The sequence below is a fragment of the Plecotus auritus genome, assembly GCF_963455305.1.
Source record: "Plecotus auritus genome assembly, chromosome: 5".
Classification (NCBI taxonomy): domain Eukaryota; kingdom Metazoa; phylum Chordata; class Mammalia; order Chiroptera; family Vespertilionidae; genus Plecotus; species Plecotus auritus.
Window position 1 is genome coordinate 111,365,318 of NC_137776.1, and position 18,103 is coordinate 111,383,420.

The window sequence follows — 18,103 nt, forward strand, 5'->3', positions numbered from 1 at the left end:
ATATCATTCCCATTGACATGCCAAAAGCAAGCAAAGCTCAATTACATCAGGAATGTGAACAGAGCCCACATGGAAGAAGGGGCATACCCTGAGCACACAGCTCAGGTAAGTGGGGAAGCTGCAACACTGGGCCACACTCCATAATGCTACTCTACCAAGCCTGGGAGATATTGCAGCTCTACCTAATTCATAGAAACAAACATGAGAGGCAGCCAAAATGCAGAGACAAAGAAACAAGTCTCAAATGAAATAATAGAACAAAAATCCAGAAAAAGAACTAAACACAATGGAGACAAGCAATCTACTAGATGCAGAGTTCAAAACACTGGTTATAAGAATGCTCAATGAACTTAGGGGCAGAGTAGAGGAACTTAGTGAAAATTTCAACAAACATCACACAATACAGTGTGCAGATAATGTGTTGTAGAATTGTGCACCTGAAACCCATATAATTTTGTTAACCAGTATCACCCAGTAAATTCAATAAAACAAACAAAGGCTATAACATAAAACTGGAGATAGAAAACATAAAAAAGAACCAGTCAGTAATGAAAATACAATAACTGAAGTGAAGATTACATTACAGGGCATCAACAGTAGAATAGATGAAGCAGAGAATCAAATCAGTCATTTAGAAGATAAAGAAATGGAAAACAATCCGAATAGGAAAAAAAAAAAAGGATAGTTTAAGGAACCCCTGGGACACCTTCCAGCATACCAACATTCACATCACAGGGGTGCCAGAAGAGAAGCAAAAACATTTAAAACCTATTTGAAAAAATAATGATGGAAAACTTCTCTATCCTGGTGAAGGAAATAGACATACATGTTCAAGAACCACAGAGATTTCTAAAGAAGATGACCCCAATAAGGCTCACACAAAGACACATCATAATTAAACTGCCAAAGGTTAAAGACAAATAATTGTAAAAGCAGCAAAAGAAAAGCAGTTACTTGCAAGGGAGCTCCCATAAGATTGTCAGCTGATTTCTCAACAGAAACTTTGCAGGCCAGAAAGGATTGAAGAGAAATATTCAAAGTGATGAAAAGCAAGGATCTTCAACCAAAATTACTCTATGTAGCAAGGTTATCATTTAAAATAGAAGGTGAAATAAAGTGCTAAAGGCGTTCATCAGCACCAAACCAGTATTACAAAAAATGTTAAAGGGTTTTCTTCAAGAAGAAGAAATAAAAAGATAAAAAATATGGATAAAAATGATAATAAATACATACCTATCAACTACTATAAGTGCAAACAGATTAAATGCTTCAGTAAAAAAACATACAGTCATTGAATGGATAACAAAACAAGACCCTTACATAGTCTGTCTACAAGAGACTCACTTCTGATTGAAAGACACACACAGACTGAAAGAAAAGGGGAGAAAAAGATATTTCATGGAAATGGAAATGAAAAGTAAAAAAGCTGGATTTGCAAGAGTTATACCAGACAAAACAGACTTTAAAACAAGGACTATATCTGGGGTGGTGAACACATACTACAGTATATAGATGAAGTGTTGTAGAATTGTGCACCTGAAATCTGTATAATTTTGTTAACCAATATCACCCCAATAATTTCAATAAAAAATAAATAAAACAAAGCCTATAATAAGAGACAATGAAGGACAATTCTACTTCTGGTATTTATCTGAAGAAACCAAAAATACTAAATTGAAAAGACACATATACATCCATATGTTCATTGCAACATTATTTACAATAGCCAAGATATAATGGTAGCCTAAATGTCTATCAGTCGATGAATGTATAAAGAAAAAGTGGTGCATATATACAATGGAATATGACTCAACCATACAAAGAATGAAATCTTGCCATCTGCAACAACATGAATAGATATAGAGGGTATTGTTCTGAGTGAAGTCAGACAGAGAAGGACAAATGCCAGATTTCACTTGTATGTGGAATCTAAAAAAGTAAAACAACAACAACAAAAAACAAAAGAAAAGAAAAAGCAGAACAGAAATAGACTCATAGATACAGAGAATATTTTTATGGTTGTCAGATGGGAGGGTTGCTGGGGGGTTGGGTGAAAAAGGTGATTAAGAAATACAAATTTGCAGTAGCAGAATAGTCATGAGGATGAGCAGTACAATATAGGAAATATAGTCAACAATATTGCAATACCTACTAGTAAATATGGTGTCAGATTTATCAGGGTGGTCGTCACTTCATAAATTATATAAATGTTTAATCACGGGGTTGCACACCTGAAACTAATATAATATTGTGCGTAAACTGTAATTGAAAAATAAAAAGTTATTTAAAAGAAAAATATTTTAAAAAATGAAAAAGGAAAGCTGTGGCTCAGTTGGTAGGAGTGTCATCCCATACACCAAAAACGGTTGCAGGTTCGATTCTCAGTCAGGGTGCATACCACGGTTGTGGGTGTGATCCCTGGAGGCAACCAGTCGATGCTTCTCTCTCTCTCCTCTCTCTCTCTCTCTCTCTCTTTCCTCACCCCGCAACTATATCTTCAGGTGAGGATTAAAAATAAAATAAATAAATAAAAATAAGTAAAACAAATAACTTTTTGCTATACCCTATAGTTAAAGTAAAAATACCTGTGTTACTATTTATGTATATGCATACTCATACATATAGTCATATGATATAACATTAAATTACATGCTTCTCATGACTGAAGAATTCAAACTTGTGTGGAGGAGAGACTACTCCAAGGTATGACCACTGACTGACCCTCGAGCTAATGCCAGGCCAGAAGGGAGGTTGCCATGGACCCCCTCAGAGACTGTTTAATTGTAAACAGTGTTAATTCTGAGAGAATCTAGTAGCCCTCCCCTGCCTCCTGCTATGTGCTGGTTCCTGAACATGTTGTTATCAAGACCTGGTCAAGCATGTAAGCTAATTCCCTGTACCTGTTAGCATTCATGGACTAGAACCTGTGACTATCTCCTTTTTTGCCTTCTATAATTCTTTGGCACCTGCTAAACAGCCTGGGAGTGCATTTTGTCTCGCAGTCATCCAAGATGCAAGTTGTATGTAAGTTTCTCTTAATAAACTCTATTAGTTACCAGACTGAAGTGGTAACTCCAGTCTCTTAAGTTTTATTTTAAATTTAATTTTTTATTAAATTATTGGGGTGACACTGGTTAATAAAATTATATAGGTTTCAGGTGTACAATGATATAATACAGCGATTTTCAATCTTTTCATCTCATGGCACACATAAACTAATAACTAAAATTATGTGGCACACCAAAAAAATATATTATAATTTTTGCCGATCTGGCAAAGAAAAATAGGTATAATTTTGATTCACTCACACTGGACTGCTATTGTGTTGGCTGTTGTCATTTTTTAATTTGACAGTCTAAGGGAAAGGAGGTCAATGCCCCTGACTAAATACTCAGGTAATGCATATTTAAAAAATTCTCATGGCAAACCAGTTGAAAATTGCTGCTATAATACATCACTTGTATATTGTATTGTGTGTTCATCACCCCAAGTCAAGTCTCCTTCCATCACCATTTATCCTCTGTATACCCTCTTCTACCTCCCCACCCCTTCCCTCTGATAATCACCACACTGTTGTCTGTGTCTATGTCTTCAGTTTTTCTTTGCTCTCCACTTATGGTGGTAGATTATTCTGTCCAGGCACCTTTCCTTGGGTCTGCGTGTACTAACATAATGTTCCTTTATATGAATTTAAAACTATCACAATCTGAAATCACTACAAGAAAATTTGCTTTACTTTCTTTCTCAGACTTTATTTTTTTTAATTTAATAAATCTTTATTGTTCAGATTATTACAATTGTTCCTCTTTTTCCCCCCATAGCTCCCCTCCACCCAGTTCCCACCCCACCCTCTGCCCTTACCTCCCCTCCACTGTCCTCATCCATAGGTGTACGATTTTTGTCCAGTCTCTTCCCGCACCCCCCACACCCCTTTCCCCCTGAGAATTGTCAGTCCACTCCCTTTCTATGCCCCTGATCCTATTATATTCACCAGTTTATTCTGTTCATCAGATTTTTTATTCACTTGATTTTTAGTTTCACTTGTTGATAGACATGTATTTGTTGTTCATAATTTTTATCTTTACTTTTTTCTTCTTCTTCCTCTTCTTAAAGAATACCTTTCAGCATTTCATATAATACTGGTTTGGTGTTGATGAACTCCTTTAGCTTTTTCTTATCTGTGAAGCTCTTTATCTGACCTTCAATTCTGAATGATAGCTTTGCTGGGTAGAGTAATCTTGGTTGTAGGTTCTTGCTATTCATCACTTTGAATATTTCTTGCCACTCCCATCTGGCCTGCATAGTTTCTGTTGAGAAATCAGCTGACAGTCATATGGGTGCTCCCTTGTAGGTAACTAACTGTTTTTCTCTTGCTGCTTTTAATATTCTCTCTTTGTCTTTTGCTCTTGGCATTTTAATTATGATGTGTCTTGGTGTGGTCCTCTTTGGATTCCTTTTGTTTGGGGTTCTCTGCACTTCCTGGACTTGTAAGTCTATGTCTTTCACCAGGTGGGGGAAGTTTTCAGTCATTATTTCTTCAAATAGGTTTTCAGTATCTTGCTCTCTCTCTTCTTCTGGCACCCCCATAATTCTGATGTTGGTATGCTTGAAGTTGTCCCAGAGGCTCCTTACACTATCTTCATATTTTTGGATTCTTTTTTCTTTTTGCTTTTCCGGTTGAGTGTTTTTTGCTTCTTTGTATTTCAAATCTTTGACTTGATTCTTGTGGTCCTCTAGTCTGTTGTTGGGTCTCTGTATAATATTTTTTATTTCAGTCAGTGTATGTTTAATTTCTAGTTGGTCCTTTTTCATATCCTTGAGGGTCTCGCTAAATTTATCGGCCTTTTCTAGGAAATTCTTGAAAAACCTTATAACCGTGATTTTGAACTCTATATCCAGTCATTTGCTTTCCTCCATTTCTTTCATTTGTGATCTGTTTCTTTGTCTCTGCATTTTGGTTGCTTCCCTGAGTTGGTAGAGTAGCTTTGTGTGCTAGGTGTCCTATAGAGCTCAGTGGCTCAGCCTCCCCCAGTTACCTGAGGTGGACACTTATGGTCCACCCCTTTGTGGACTGTGTGCACAGCCTTGTTGTAGTTAAGTCTTGATTGTTGTTGGTATCACTGGGAGGAATTGACCTCCAGGCCAATTGGCTGTGAGGATCAGCTGTGTCTACGATGGGAGAACTTCTGTGCTGGAGACACCCTTATGAGACAAGACTTGCAAAATTGCAAAAGCCTCTGTGCTCAGCTTGGATGGGGCGGAGTCTCAAGGCGGAGCAGACAGCCTTGACTTCCCATCACCCCTGCCCTATGAGGCCCCTGGGTCTCAGTGTCCCTTGGTAATCGCTGCAAGCACCTCAGAGAGAAAGCCGCCCTCGAGTTTCACCCGCTGCCAGACAGTCAAGGTTCTCCCTGAATGAGTCTGGGTTCCCAGAAACTCGCCTGGAACTGGAGTTTAGCACAGTCAGGAGCTTCCATCTCCCTCCCACTTTAGAAAGCCAGCCGCACACTCAGCCACCCGTGAACTCAGTAGTCAGTCCTCTCTGCGCGCATGTGCCTCCGGACCTCTGTCTTCCGTAGCTCTCTGGAGTCTCAGTGTGCTTTCTCTTTTCCTGACAGTCCAGATTCCCCCCGAATGAGTTTGGGTTCCCAGAGTCTCGCCTGGGACTGGAGTTCAGTGCAGTTGGGAGCTTCCGTCTCCCTCCCACTTTAGAAAGCCAGCCGTGCACTCAGCCGCCCGTGCACTCAGCTGCCCGTCCTCTCCATGTGCACGTGTCTCAGTACCTCAGCCTTTTGCAGCTCCTCTGAGTCTCAATGTGCTTTCCTCTTTCCTTCTAGTTGTAAAATTTCCACTCAGCCAGCTTTCCTGTGGTTCTGGATGGTGTCCGTTTTGTCTTTTTGTTGTAGTTTTGATATTATTGTGCGAGGCAGCAGTTTAGGTGTTTACCTATGCCACTATCTTGGTTTATCCTCTTTCTCAGACTTTAAGTATACAAAGTTATTAGACTTGGACGTGGAAAACCACATGTGATGCACAGTGACAAAGGACTGCCATGAATCATGCGTCAGGGGTCTTCTGGGCTTGCACACAGGTCTCTGGAATCCTACAACTGTGTCTATCCACCCTCAACCTGAGGTGACAGGAAATGACAGAGCATGACGGTTTGTAGTTTCCATGTGGACATGCGCATTGATGTTCACACAAAAGCAGACGAAAGCATGTCTTATCGTAGCAACAACACAGGCCATGATATCACTCTAGGGGAAGATTCCTTTCTCCCCTGTCCTTGCAAAAAGAAACAAAAATCTCCCCAAAAACGTCAGGGTGAAGCACGTCTGGTGATGATCAGCATACAGCAAGGTACAGAGAGGGAGTGTTTTCTTCATGACAACTCCTGGCTGACTTGGGTCATTTCAAATACACCCTCTTTTGTAAAAGGCACTCGCATATTGTCTGTTTATAAGTAATACACTGGGGTTCCATACATGGGAGTTTTTTCTACAGATATAAAAGAGGTAAGCTCAGACAAGGTATAACAAGGAAAAGAGTATAAAGAATACACATGTGGAATAAATGTGCCCTTTAAAGAACAACCAATATAGTAGCGAAAAATACCATTGAAGGGTTAGGAATTCCCGTGAAATGATCAATGAGGAGCAAGGTGCTAGAGGCTGTGAGATGGAGTACAGAGAAGAGAGACACCAACCTTTCAAGTGGCCGAAGGAGAGGATAAGGTTGGCTCTCCCATAGAAAGACCATTCACATACATTAGAATGTGTGTGTGTGTGTGTGTGTGTGTGGTGGGGGGGGGGGGACGGGGCAGAAAAATGGGTGAAGTGGGAGGAAGGATGGGCATAGGAGTGATGACCTGGAATCTCAATGGGAAAGATGTGTTGCATCCCCCTTGCTACTGCATCCAAAGAGACACTGCCCGAGACGAAGGCTGCCCTCACCGAGACACAACTGAACTCGTGGGATTAGAAGATGTGCCCGGTGGCAGCTCCAGATGTAGGCCCCCTGGCCATCGCCATCAAGGTTGACTTTAAACACAGAGGGCACTTAGAGTAGAAAGTTCGCCGCATCCTAGGCGCCCCGGTTCCCACAGTTTGGACATGAGGTTGCTGGCCACACTTTGGGATTAGGAGGTTCGTTCATGGAGCAGGAGGAACTCCTTGGTGGTATTGTACTTCGCCACAAAGTGAGGAAGCCCAAATTCAGCACCCAAATTTGTTCACCATGGGATGGGGTGGGTCTAGTGGCCGACGGAGTTTCCTCCAGGCTCAGATGTGAAGTGTGGATGACCAGGGGCACCAGCAGCTTGGCTCCCCCTTGTCATTCTTGCAGCTGCTCACCCAGAGGTGGATGTCCCTGTCTAGCTCAGTCAGTGCCCTGCTGGTGGATCAACCCCCAGAGGTTCACCTGGACTTTGTAACAGATGCTGCATGTGAAGGGGTGAGGTGCTGCAGGCACAATGCGCACACCACCAAAGACCTTCACCTCATCCTCCTCATCCGTCCAGGGGCTGCAGGTGTGTGTCTTGATCAGGGCAGGGATGCCCACCAGGGCCTCTCTGCTCAGGTCTTGTGTGCATGCCCTCGGCATGTAGGGTCTGCAGCAGCTCCTCCATCACTGTTGGGCACCAGGAGCTGGATATCCAGGGTGTAGCAGCCCCGGACTGGTGCAGGGCCCATGGAGTCTGGAGGGAAAACAGCTTCTTCAGGACTTTGGTGCAGAGCAGGCGGGGGTCCAGCAGCCACATGTCCTGGACTGCTTCTTTCTGCACGATGTGGATGTGCCCAAGGGCACAGCAGGAGGTCACACATAGGAATGTACATGGACAGAGGCACCAGCTGCACAGAGCACTCAAGGGTCCGAGCAGTGACAAGATCTGTGGGGATGTGAAAAGGAATGACCCAGGGCATTGGTATGGATGGATCTCAAATATCAGTACTGAGCCAAAGATTCAGCTTGTGAATATCATAAGAGAGATTCTGAAAAACTTGCCTCTGACTCTTAAGAAAGGTCAATATAAGAGAGAGAGAGAGAGAGAGAGAGAGAGAGAGAGAGAGAGAGAGAGCCCCCCAAATAAGTGATTTTTGACTGGATTCTGAATCTCAAAATAAATACATAAATGAATAAAACAGCCATAGAATAAATTATTGGGAAAGTGGCACTCACTTGAATGAGTACCATATATTTAATAATAATATGTCAATGTTTCTGCATTGAGATACTTAATTCTATTGTAGTTATGTGGGAGAATGTCCTCCTTAGGAGATCCAGGTTAACACTTGGTTAATTTAGGCAGAGAGCATGTGGATTCATTGTACTATTCTTGTAACTTCTCTGAAGGCTTAAAAATTACAGAAAAAAGATTTATATGGTTATAATATTACACTGTTATATAAAAATTTTAACACATATACATTACGAAGATCTGGAAATAAACACCATGGTAACGGTGATTGGCCTTGGAGATGGGGGAGAGGAATGAGGCTACAGGTGATGGTCAGAGGGGACTGTAGCTTTATATGTCACGTTTATTTCTTTTTCATTTTTTAAAAAATTTTATTGATTTCAGAGAGGAAAGGAGAGGGAGAGAGAGATAGAAACATCAGTGATGAGAGAGAATCGCTGATCAGCTGCCTCCTGCATGCCCCCAACTGGGGATCGAACCCACAGCCCGGCATGTGCCCTTGACTGGAATTGAACCCGGGACGCTTCAGTCCTCAGGCTGACACTCTATCCATGGAGCCAAACCAGTTAGGGCAGGTTTGTTTCTTTAAAAAGCAAAAGTCAGAAAGAAAAAATAATGTGACAAAAATAGAAGCACGTTCCCCTTTGAAACACTTACCATTACCCCCTTGCCTCCCTGTCTGGGCTAGTTCTACAGATAATGATGATCCAGGGTGGACTCCATTCTCACTTGGCGGCTGAGATGCTGGGCCTGTCGGCACCCGGAGTCCCTTTCTGCTCGTTGTCTGGTTTAATCTTTGAGATGCCCTCTGGACACGATTCTTCTCCAAACTGAGCTTCAGAGAAAATTCCTGGAGGGCAGAGAGAGTATGTATTTCTAGATACGGCATTTGGTAGAGCACCATCTGCTTTCAGTCCTAGACACTGCCAACTCCTCAGGGCCATGGAAGACACACTGGTAACCTGTCCATACCCAGGAGACTAGGGAGACAGGTGACTAAGCAGAAAAAAGGCATCAGAAGGTGATATTTGCATAAGATCCAAAGGTTAGTTCCTAGTGGGCAGTGACAGTACTGGAGGAGGGGTTGGTGGCCAGTCATAGTGGAGCCACCTGACTTGGATTTCTATTCTTTTTCCCCTCCTATGTTTAAGTCCTCATTTATTTACTTACTAAAATCTCAGGGACATGGAGGAATGTGATGCCAAATTAAGTGAATTATAGCCCTGGCCAGGTAACTCCGTTGGTTAGACTAGGGGCTTAATCACAAGGAACAACAACAGCCTGTAATTATTGGAATCGAGAGTCTAGAGCAGTGGTCGGCAAACTCATTAGTCAACAGAGCGGCAAACCGCAGCTTGCGAGCCGCGGTTTGCCGACCACTGGACTAGAGCATTGTCCTGATACGCCAAGGTTGCAGGTTCAATCCCTGGTCAGGGCACATATAAGAATCAACCAATGAATGCATAAATAAGTGGAATTACAAACAGATGTTTCCTTCTCTCTTTTTCTTCCTCTTTATCTAAAATAAATTTTTAGCTCCAGCTGGTTTGGCTCAGTGAATAGAGCGTCGGCCTGCGGACTGAAGGGTCCCGGGTTCAATTCCAGTCAAGGTCACATGCCTGGGTTTCGGGCTTGATCCCCAGTAGGGGGTGTGCAGGAGGCAGCCAATCAATGATTTTCTCTCATCATTGATGTTTCTACCTCTCTCTCCCTCTCCCTTTCTCTCTGAAATCAATAAAAATATACTTTAAAAAATAAAATAAAAATTTAAAAAGTGAATTATGTGCTAGGATCTAGAGAGTTGCTGGTTAAATACCAGAAGGCAAGATAATGCTGTGCCAAAGGAGTGAGTTCGTTATTATGATTAAAACATTTTTAATATCTAGTCGCATCTCATCATGTAAGCTTTGATTCTCCTCCTTTCCCCATGCTTGGATTCAGTCTCCTTCCAGTATGGCTGCAGGGGCCTACAGATTAGTCAGTAGTTTCATTGGAATTAAAAAATTCCGGGTCCCTGGCTTCTAGACTCAATTTTAATGTCAAGCCTGTAATATCCATACAAACTGGCCACAGGGTCAGACCAGCACCTGGGCCTGGAGAGGTAGCTTCATCCGCTGACCTGGGGAAAGCGGGCCTACTCCCCACTGGGCAGGGGGCGCGGAGAGATGCTGCTGCAGCTGGCGGTGTGAGAGCAGAGGAGGAGCATGGAAGGCATGCTCTGATCTAAGAAGATGAACAGAAGCCTGAGCTTTTGTGTCAGGAAGAGAACACGCAAGTGTCTTTGGTGGGCAAAGTGAGAATTCAATTTATTAGCATGTGATACAGAGCTGCAGGTCTCAAACTTGTTTGACAGACACTATGTGACACTTTATTTATTTATTTTTTGCATGATGACCCTGTGCACATCCATGTTTACAAATGAAACAAAAGTCTTACAAAATACTTGACATGGAATGCACGCCGATATTTTTCTCATCACTCCACTCTTTTCCTCTCCACCTCACAGGAGAAAGGATTGGAGAGCCCTCTAAATGGAACTCATGACCTCGAGTGGGTTACAGCTTCTTTTCAGAAACATTGATCATGGGTAGGATGATGAGCATCAAAAGAACTGAAGCTAAAACAACCAAAAACCCGAGGATCTACTGTACGATATGGTGACTATCATTGACAACACTTTATTACAGAATTTAAGTTTGTGAAGAGAGTAGAACTTTAATTTTTTCATCAAAAAAAGACAAATACGTGAGGTGATGAATGTTTTGTTTTAATTAACTAAGTGGTGGAAATCCTTTTTACAATGTAAATATATATACAATCATCACAATATACACTTTAAATGTCTTAAAATTTTATTTGTCAATGATCCCTCAATAAAGCTGAAAAAAAAACCCCCAAAAAACAACAACAACAACCATGCACAACAGAACCCCACAAAAAGAAGTTATGTGTGGCAGAGGTGCGGGGGGTGGTGGTGGTGAAGAAAGAAGTCAGAAGACTGCTCCTTTTTATCCCGTGTTGTTCACTTATACATGATTTGTTAATATGTGTATTCATTGCTCTGATAAAAATAACAATTACAGCAAAAAAGTCAACCAACGGAATTGCTTTAATTCCATTCTCTGGTTCACGTAACGCTGGTTGGATTGCTCCTGAAGACGGCGGCTGCCCTCACCTGTTCCTGAGCTCTTCTACAACATCTTGTCTTTGTCATGTCCCAACCCGTCTCCAGCTGGATGAGGAACAGTCATGATGTCAGCATCGGTGGCAATTGAAGCGGCTTCTTTATCTTGCCATCAGAGGCTGGAGGCAGAGAGCCAATGGTGTCAGAGGCAGGCCCTCCTTCCTGGCCTCCTCTCCTTGCCAGGCTCTCAGGGAATATTGCTCAGAGTTGGGTCTTTGGGGCAGGACTATGAGATCCTGAGCAAGTCCCTGCAGAACCAAATGAACAGCTGAGCCTCAGGAAACCTTGGGAGAGGAGACCTTCTAGTAGGAAGGAGGAACAGGGAGCCACAGCTGTTAGTCAGCAGCTGTAGGATCTGAGCATGGCCTACAGGAGGGGTTGCAGGCCAGCAGGAGGGCCCACTCCCTTGGGGACATCTTAGCTTACATATGGTTCTTCTGACACAAGAGACATCAGGACACAGCCAGAAAATCACTTGGTTCAGCTGGATCTTGTCGGGTTCTTCCTGACAAAAACCAATGACATGGACTTGGGCTCATTTGCAGCAAAAGAGTCAGAGAATTTCTACACACTGACCCCACAAACTCCTACAAAGAAACACCATCCCCCAACTTCAATCACAACTTTTCCTAGTATTTAGGCTTCCCAGTAGGAATAATGACATCTGTAGCATCACCTGTGTGGTGGATCTATGGATGTGTGAATCTGCCTACGTAACACTGACATATCTCCATATCTACTGGTATGACTGTGTCTGCTCAGATCCATGACCTTTATCTATACATCTATGCTTATCCATTTTCCTAAACACCTTTGTTATCATATCTGTATCTCTATCTCTATCCTATCTACTTACAGTACCCTGGAGTGGCGCACACACACACACACACACACACACACACACACACAAAACATTCCCCATACCTGCATATATATGCATGCCTATAAGCATACATGGAAATGTCGCTCTGATGTGTAATTCTAATTTTGGTGGAATAGGGATGAAATTCACCTTCCACATGTGAGTGAGGGACCGGTTCAGGTTGGTCAGAAGCCCACAGGCTGCTGTGCACAGGTGTAAGATGCATTAGTTGATTAGCAATTTTGTACATGAAGGATGTGGGTCATATGTGAGGAGGTGACATCTAAAAGGCCACCCAGTCTGGGGGAGGTAGCAAATGAGGCAATCAGGAGAGAAAGACTGTGTGTCTGTGTGGAGGGGCCAGTTGCTCTCCCACGTGGGAACTGGGGCTGCTGCAGGTGTTCCTGGAGGTGCCTGTGGGTGAGAACCGAACCTGGAGATCCTGAGGCACCTGGGACCTCCTCGTGACCATACAGACACACAGACACTCTGCCTCTACGCTGTCACACCCACCAGGATGGTGACCACCCACTCACTGGCCTCGGGGCAGCCAGGTAGGACCAATTAAGTTACAGCCTTTCAGCCTCCCTTTTCCTATTTGAACCCTTGGCTTTTATTTTTTTGCTAGAAATTCTGAGTCAAGAGTCATTTGGATGATCCACAGGGCTTGTCTAGAGCCTCCTCCTGGTGCACAGACAGCCTGGGGATACAGCCCTCTAAGTCTGTCAGCTAAGTCCTTCGTGTGAAGAGTTCTAGAACACAGACACTGGGAGCACTGGGGGCCTGACGTGGGACAGGAAGAGGGCCGTGGAAGAGCAGGAGTGAGGCAAACATGGTGGCTGCTGAGGCACGCTGCTCCTCTCTCCATGCTGCAGGGCCAGCTTTGCTCTGGGAGCTTGGGGAAACACTCGACTTTTGGAGAGCAAAATGCACATGGACTTTAATTCCAGTTCCTTAGGGCCAGTGGTTCTCAGAGTGGGGTTCCCAGGCCACCAGCTGCAGCACACTTGGGAACCCCCAGACCTGATGAGTCAGAAGTTGAAGGCGAAGCCACCATCGGTGTTGGCACAAGTCCTCCAGGGCACTGGTGAGCGAGGTGGGCTTTAAGAACACTGCTGTAGGTCACACACACTGACCAGCTACTTCTCACGGGTTCAGGATAAGAAAAGGAACTTCATGAGAGGCTCCCAGTTGCCTTTTTCTGAGTGCCCCCCTGTGCCAGACACCATTCCAGGCCCTCTGATAACCATCAGCTCATAAAATGATCAGAGGTGGGAAACTGAGCCTCAGAGAAATTGCGTTATCCCGGCTCCAATCTGGGTCTCAACAGGCAGGGGCCGGTGTTCAAGTGGCCTGGACCCAGCTGGGGACTGCAGCTCGGGGTGCAGCGTGGAGAACTCGCTGGGTGTGGAGGGAGTAAACCCTCCTGGAAGCATTTCAAACTGCACCCCCTGTGAATGTTTGAGAGCAAAGAACAGACTTGACATATAAGCCAATGAAAAAATTAAGCTGTGTGTCATATCAGAGTATTAGCTATGAGTGCAGATGCATTTAAAAATAATTCTTCTCGTACTTGGGCACAACAAACTGCTTGTGAGATGGCATTTATGAGATTCCCATCCACGTGGGAATGGGAATCTCATAAAATGAGATTTTTTAAAGCTCTACTTTAAAAAATGTGTTAACTTACTCAGCAGTCACTTATTAAGCACCTGCCGTGTGTTTATGGCTGTGCTAGGTGCTGGGGACTCCAGGGTCTTTATTTTACTTTATTGTACTTATTAACCAGTCATGCTCCAGCCTGGATTGCTCCCAACATCACTCCGCACTGGAGTTTCCTGTCTTATGTTTAGCTGTGACAGCCAAGGCACCGGGCCAAGGCAAACACTGAGATCACCCTCAGGTCTTCCTCCTACCGCTGCTGGCTGTTGAAGGGGAGGTGGTGTGTCTCTCAGAACGAGGGGCGGGGGAAGGGGGAACGGGATAAACAGAGATTTGCAAGGTGAGGGCAGAATCTCAAAGCGAGGTCAGCCGATGAGTTCCAAGCATGGGGAGTATCCAAGAAACTTCCAAGTGAGTGCGTGGTCTCCAGGACGATGCTGCTGCAGGAGCATCTTGACTTAACGTAGGTTTTAAGTCATTGCCGCAGAAAGGCAAGGAGGAGAGGCCCTCCTGCTCCGGACTCTCACAGACACAGGGCCCCTCTCATTTCAGCCCCGCATGTTTCCTAAGCACATGAGGCGGATTGCTGCCCGTGGTAGCATGTCCTGGGTTTGCTGCGGGGGCAGGGACTGCAATGTGTCTCAGACACGCAGTTTGAGCCGTCATCCCAGGGGCTGAGCTCATCCCAGGATCAGTTACAAGCTCACATGCTGTTCCCCCAGAACTAATCATCCAGGAAATAGTGCTCTGCTGGTTTCAGAGCTCGGCATTTATGATGTCCTCCATTCAGGATGAGCATACAAACACGCTCACACATTCTCACCTTTCATTCAGGCACGAGAGAGAGCAGGTGGGTAAAGGATTTCACAGCCACCACAGCTAAAGGGGCTTCAGGGGTCCCACCGTCCCTCCTGTTCCTCCGCCTGGGCCTTTCATTTCTCCCCTCCCCCCCCCCCCCCGTACCCCACCCCCTCCTTTCCCCCAGGAGCTGCGGACCTGGGCGGGACTGCCTCAACCCCTCCCTCTTTGTCTTGGGAGGGTAAACCGGAACCTCTTCTCTGTACCCAGACTGGCAGAATCTGCCATAGTCTTGGAAAGGTGAGGAAGAACAAAATATACTTAAGTCCTCTCCTTTCTGAGAAACGAACCTCTCCTGCAGGCAGGTCCCTCTGAACCCCACAGTGACCAGTACACATGTTCAGGCATTAGATCACGGTGCCCAGGCATACAGGTACAGGCTTTAACTACATGTTTCAAGTGGTTTGGTTGTCATGTAGCTTATCGTCAAAGATTAAGAAAGTAGGTTAGTCATGCCATAAGGCCTGCTTGCAAAGCAAGTTTCCAGGAAAAATGTTTAAGCAGACACCTTGCTTGAGACAATAGAAAAATGGAATGAGTTAAGCACGAAGCAATGACAGCTTAAACAATAGCAATGGTCACAAGATGCCTCGTTTCTGCCTTTTGCTTTAACATCACTGACACACAATCATGAGATCTTTTATAGAATCGTGGTTCTTCAACCCGGTTAGATCACCTGACCACAGTTGTGAGGGTTCCAGGCAAGACAACCTCAGGAACTAAATTAATCAGACTAAGGAAAACTGCTGAGGCTAGACAAGAACTAGCCAATCAGCTCCACCCATGACGCCTAGCCCCTAATTCGCAATCTTTGCCTTTATGAATCCTTGGTCAAAAGCATTGGGAAATTCGGCCCTAGCTGGTTCGGCTCAGTGGATAGAGCGTCGGCCTTGGGACTGAAGTGTCCCGGGTTCCATTCTGGTCAAGGGCACATGCTCAGTTTGCAGGCTCGATCCCCAGTAGGGGGCTTGCAAGAGGAAGCCCATCAATGATTCTCTCTCATCATTGATGTTCCCCCCTCTCTCTCCCTTCCTCTCTGAAATCAATAAAAATATATTTTAAAAAAATGGATTGGGAAATCCAGTTTTAATCAAGTCTTCTGTTCTCCTGGCTTGGAGCACAGCCAATGAACTGCTTTAATTTCTCCACTGCAAAACTCAGTGTTCAGGGTTTGGCTCCACTGTGCACTGGTGGGCAGACCCTCTTTTGGTTTGGTAACACACCCTCCTGCTGCTCTCAAAGAACCTTGAGGAATTTGAACAGAACCTAATTGCTATAGATGACCTGCAGAAGTTTCTAAAATCTCTCCTGGAGGGTGGACCCGTGTCTTCACTTTTCCCCACCAGATGGTGTAGCAGGGCCAGATGGCAGGCTCGGATCTGCAGCAATGCACTTTATACCATAGATGAGGGATGAATGTTTAATACTGAACAAATGACTTCAATATTTGTAGAACTATTAAAGTCATGGATGCATTATAAACATTTAGAGATCACCTCAAGGAGAAGATCAGAGATCTGCAAGTCCCACCCCAGAGGTGACCATCATGTATGGCCTGGTGAGAATATCTCAGGCTCCGCCTCTTGTCTGTCTCTTTCTTGTCACTGGCAGACTCATGTTCACAAATGCATGTCTGCCTGTTGAAATCTCATGCATGTGGTCTAATAGGTGGGATCCTGGATGTGGAAGGCTAGTCCACGTGTCTCACGTGAGAAGACCCCTAAGGTCTTTGTCTGGCAGCAGAGACCTCTGCACCCACTTTAGCGGCGGCTCAGCTTCCCTCGCCCATGTGGGCCAGGAGTGGTGAATCCCATCCCCTCTCCATGCACATTAGTGTGTGGGTTTTAAATTTCAGCTGTTTCACCAGTGCTCTGCTGGGTGGTCTCAAAAAGACATCTTTGAAGTATTTGTGCAAGAACTTGTGTGGGGTAACCTTCTAGGGTGAGTCCTGCCAGGTGAAGGGGTGCACCTGTGGAACCTTGATGGGTCCTGCCCACTGTTCTCCCAGAGGAGGGGCCTTTCCTCTCTCCTCAGGGGATTTGCCGGGGCCTTGGCCCCAGGCTAGTCAGCTCAGACCAGAAGCTTGCCAACTTGATGGAGACAGTGCCCTCCCCCCAGTGTTGACAGTGTGGGCCCGATCAGGGAGGTGGGGCATCTCTGACATGTATTGGCTTGTGCACAGCCTCTCATTGGAAGTGCCTGTGTTTGCCCTCTGTCCCCTTAGAAAACACCAACTTTGGAGAGTTTTCTGCACCACAGGGATGTGACACCTCTCTCTGGCCTTGGGCTGTGAGAATGCTTTTTAGCTTGGGGTTTGTCTTTCCAGTTTTTTATATTTTTCTCCTTTTTCCTTTAGGGCACAGGAAGAGCCAGCCATTCCTCACTGGATTCTGGCCCTGGGGTCACACTTAGCACTGTGGTCTCTACCTGGAGATGATGCTCACCCTTCCTAAAAGGGCTCCCCCCCCTTTTTTTTTTTTTACATCTGATCTCTAATCCATCTGGGATTTCCCTTCCAAATAACAAAAATGCTATTTCAGATGAAAACAAACCAAAGAATTTGAGCAGACAAAAAGACACTTATAGTAAGATTCCATTTATAGGAAACATACAGAATCAGTAAAAGATCCCAGACGGAAAGCAGATCTGGAGCTGCCGGGGGCGGGAGGAGAAGGGAGTGAGCAGTTCTGGTGAGGGTGAGGGTTTCCATTTGAGGGGAGGGAACATTCTATAACCAGATAGTAGTGCTGGTTGCACAGCATCATGAATGTACTTCATGCTCAGCAATGCCACGTTGATAGAAACAATCACTTTTATTTAATATAAATACATTTTATTAATATAAACAATAAAAATATAAACAATGACTTTTATTTATTATTTGAAATGAATCATGCCATAGAAAAACAAAGGATAAGAAAATAAAAAAGAACCCCCTCCAAAACCCTAATAATGATAACTAATAAATAAAATACTGAATCACGCAATGGAGTAAAGAAAGATATGACAATTAAAAAAAAGAAAAGAGAGCCCTAACAGGTTTGGCTCAGTGGATAGAGCGTCGGCCTGCGGACTCAAGGGTCCCAGGTTCGATTCCGGTCAAGGGCATGTACCTTGGTTGCGGGCACATCCCCAGTAGGAGGTGTGCAGGAGGCAGCTGATCGATGTTTCTCTCTCATCGATGTTTCTAACTCTCTATCCCTCTCCCTTCCTCTCTTTAAAAAAACAATAAAATATATTTAAAAAAAAAAGAAAAGAAAAGAGAAAGGTCAAATTATTCGGGTGGGAGAGGGTGAGCAGATACAAGCGGCTCTCATGCTGGCCCTGATGCATTTTATTA

At 44.4% G+C, this 18,103-nt stretch overlaps 1 long non-coding RNA gene across 1 annotated transcript in view; it reads left to right on the forward strand.

Moving 5' to 3' along the window:
* LOC308249476 overlaps nt 1-11,294 on the forward strand; it is a 62,024-nt gene extending 50,730 nt beyond the window's left edge. The window contains exon 4 of the long non-coding RNA XR_013960732.1: nt 10,704-11,294. This is a non-coding gene — a long non-coding RNA (uncharacterized lncRNA). The remainder of the gene's footprint in view (nt 1-10,703) is intronic.
* The last annotated feature ends 6,809 nt before the right edge of the window (nt 11,295-18,103 follow it).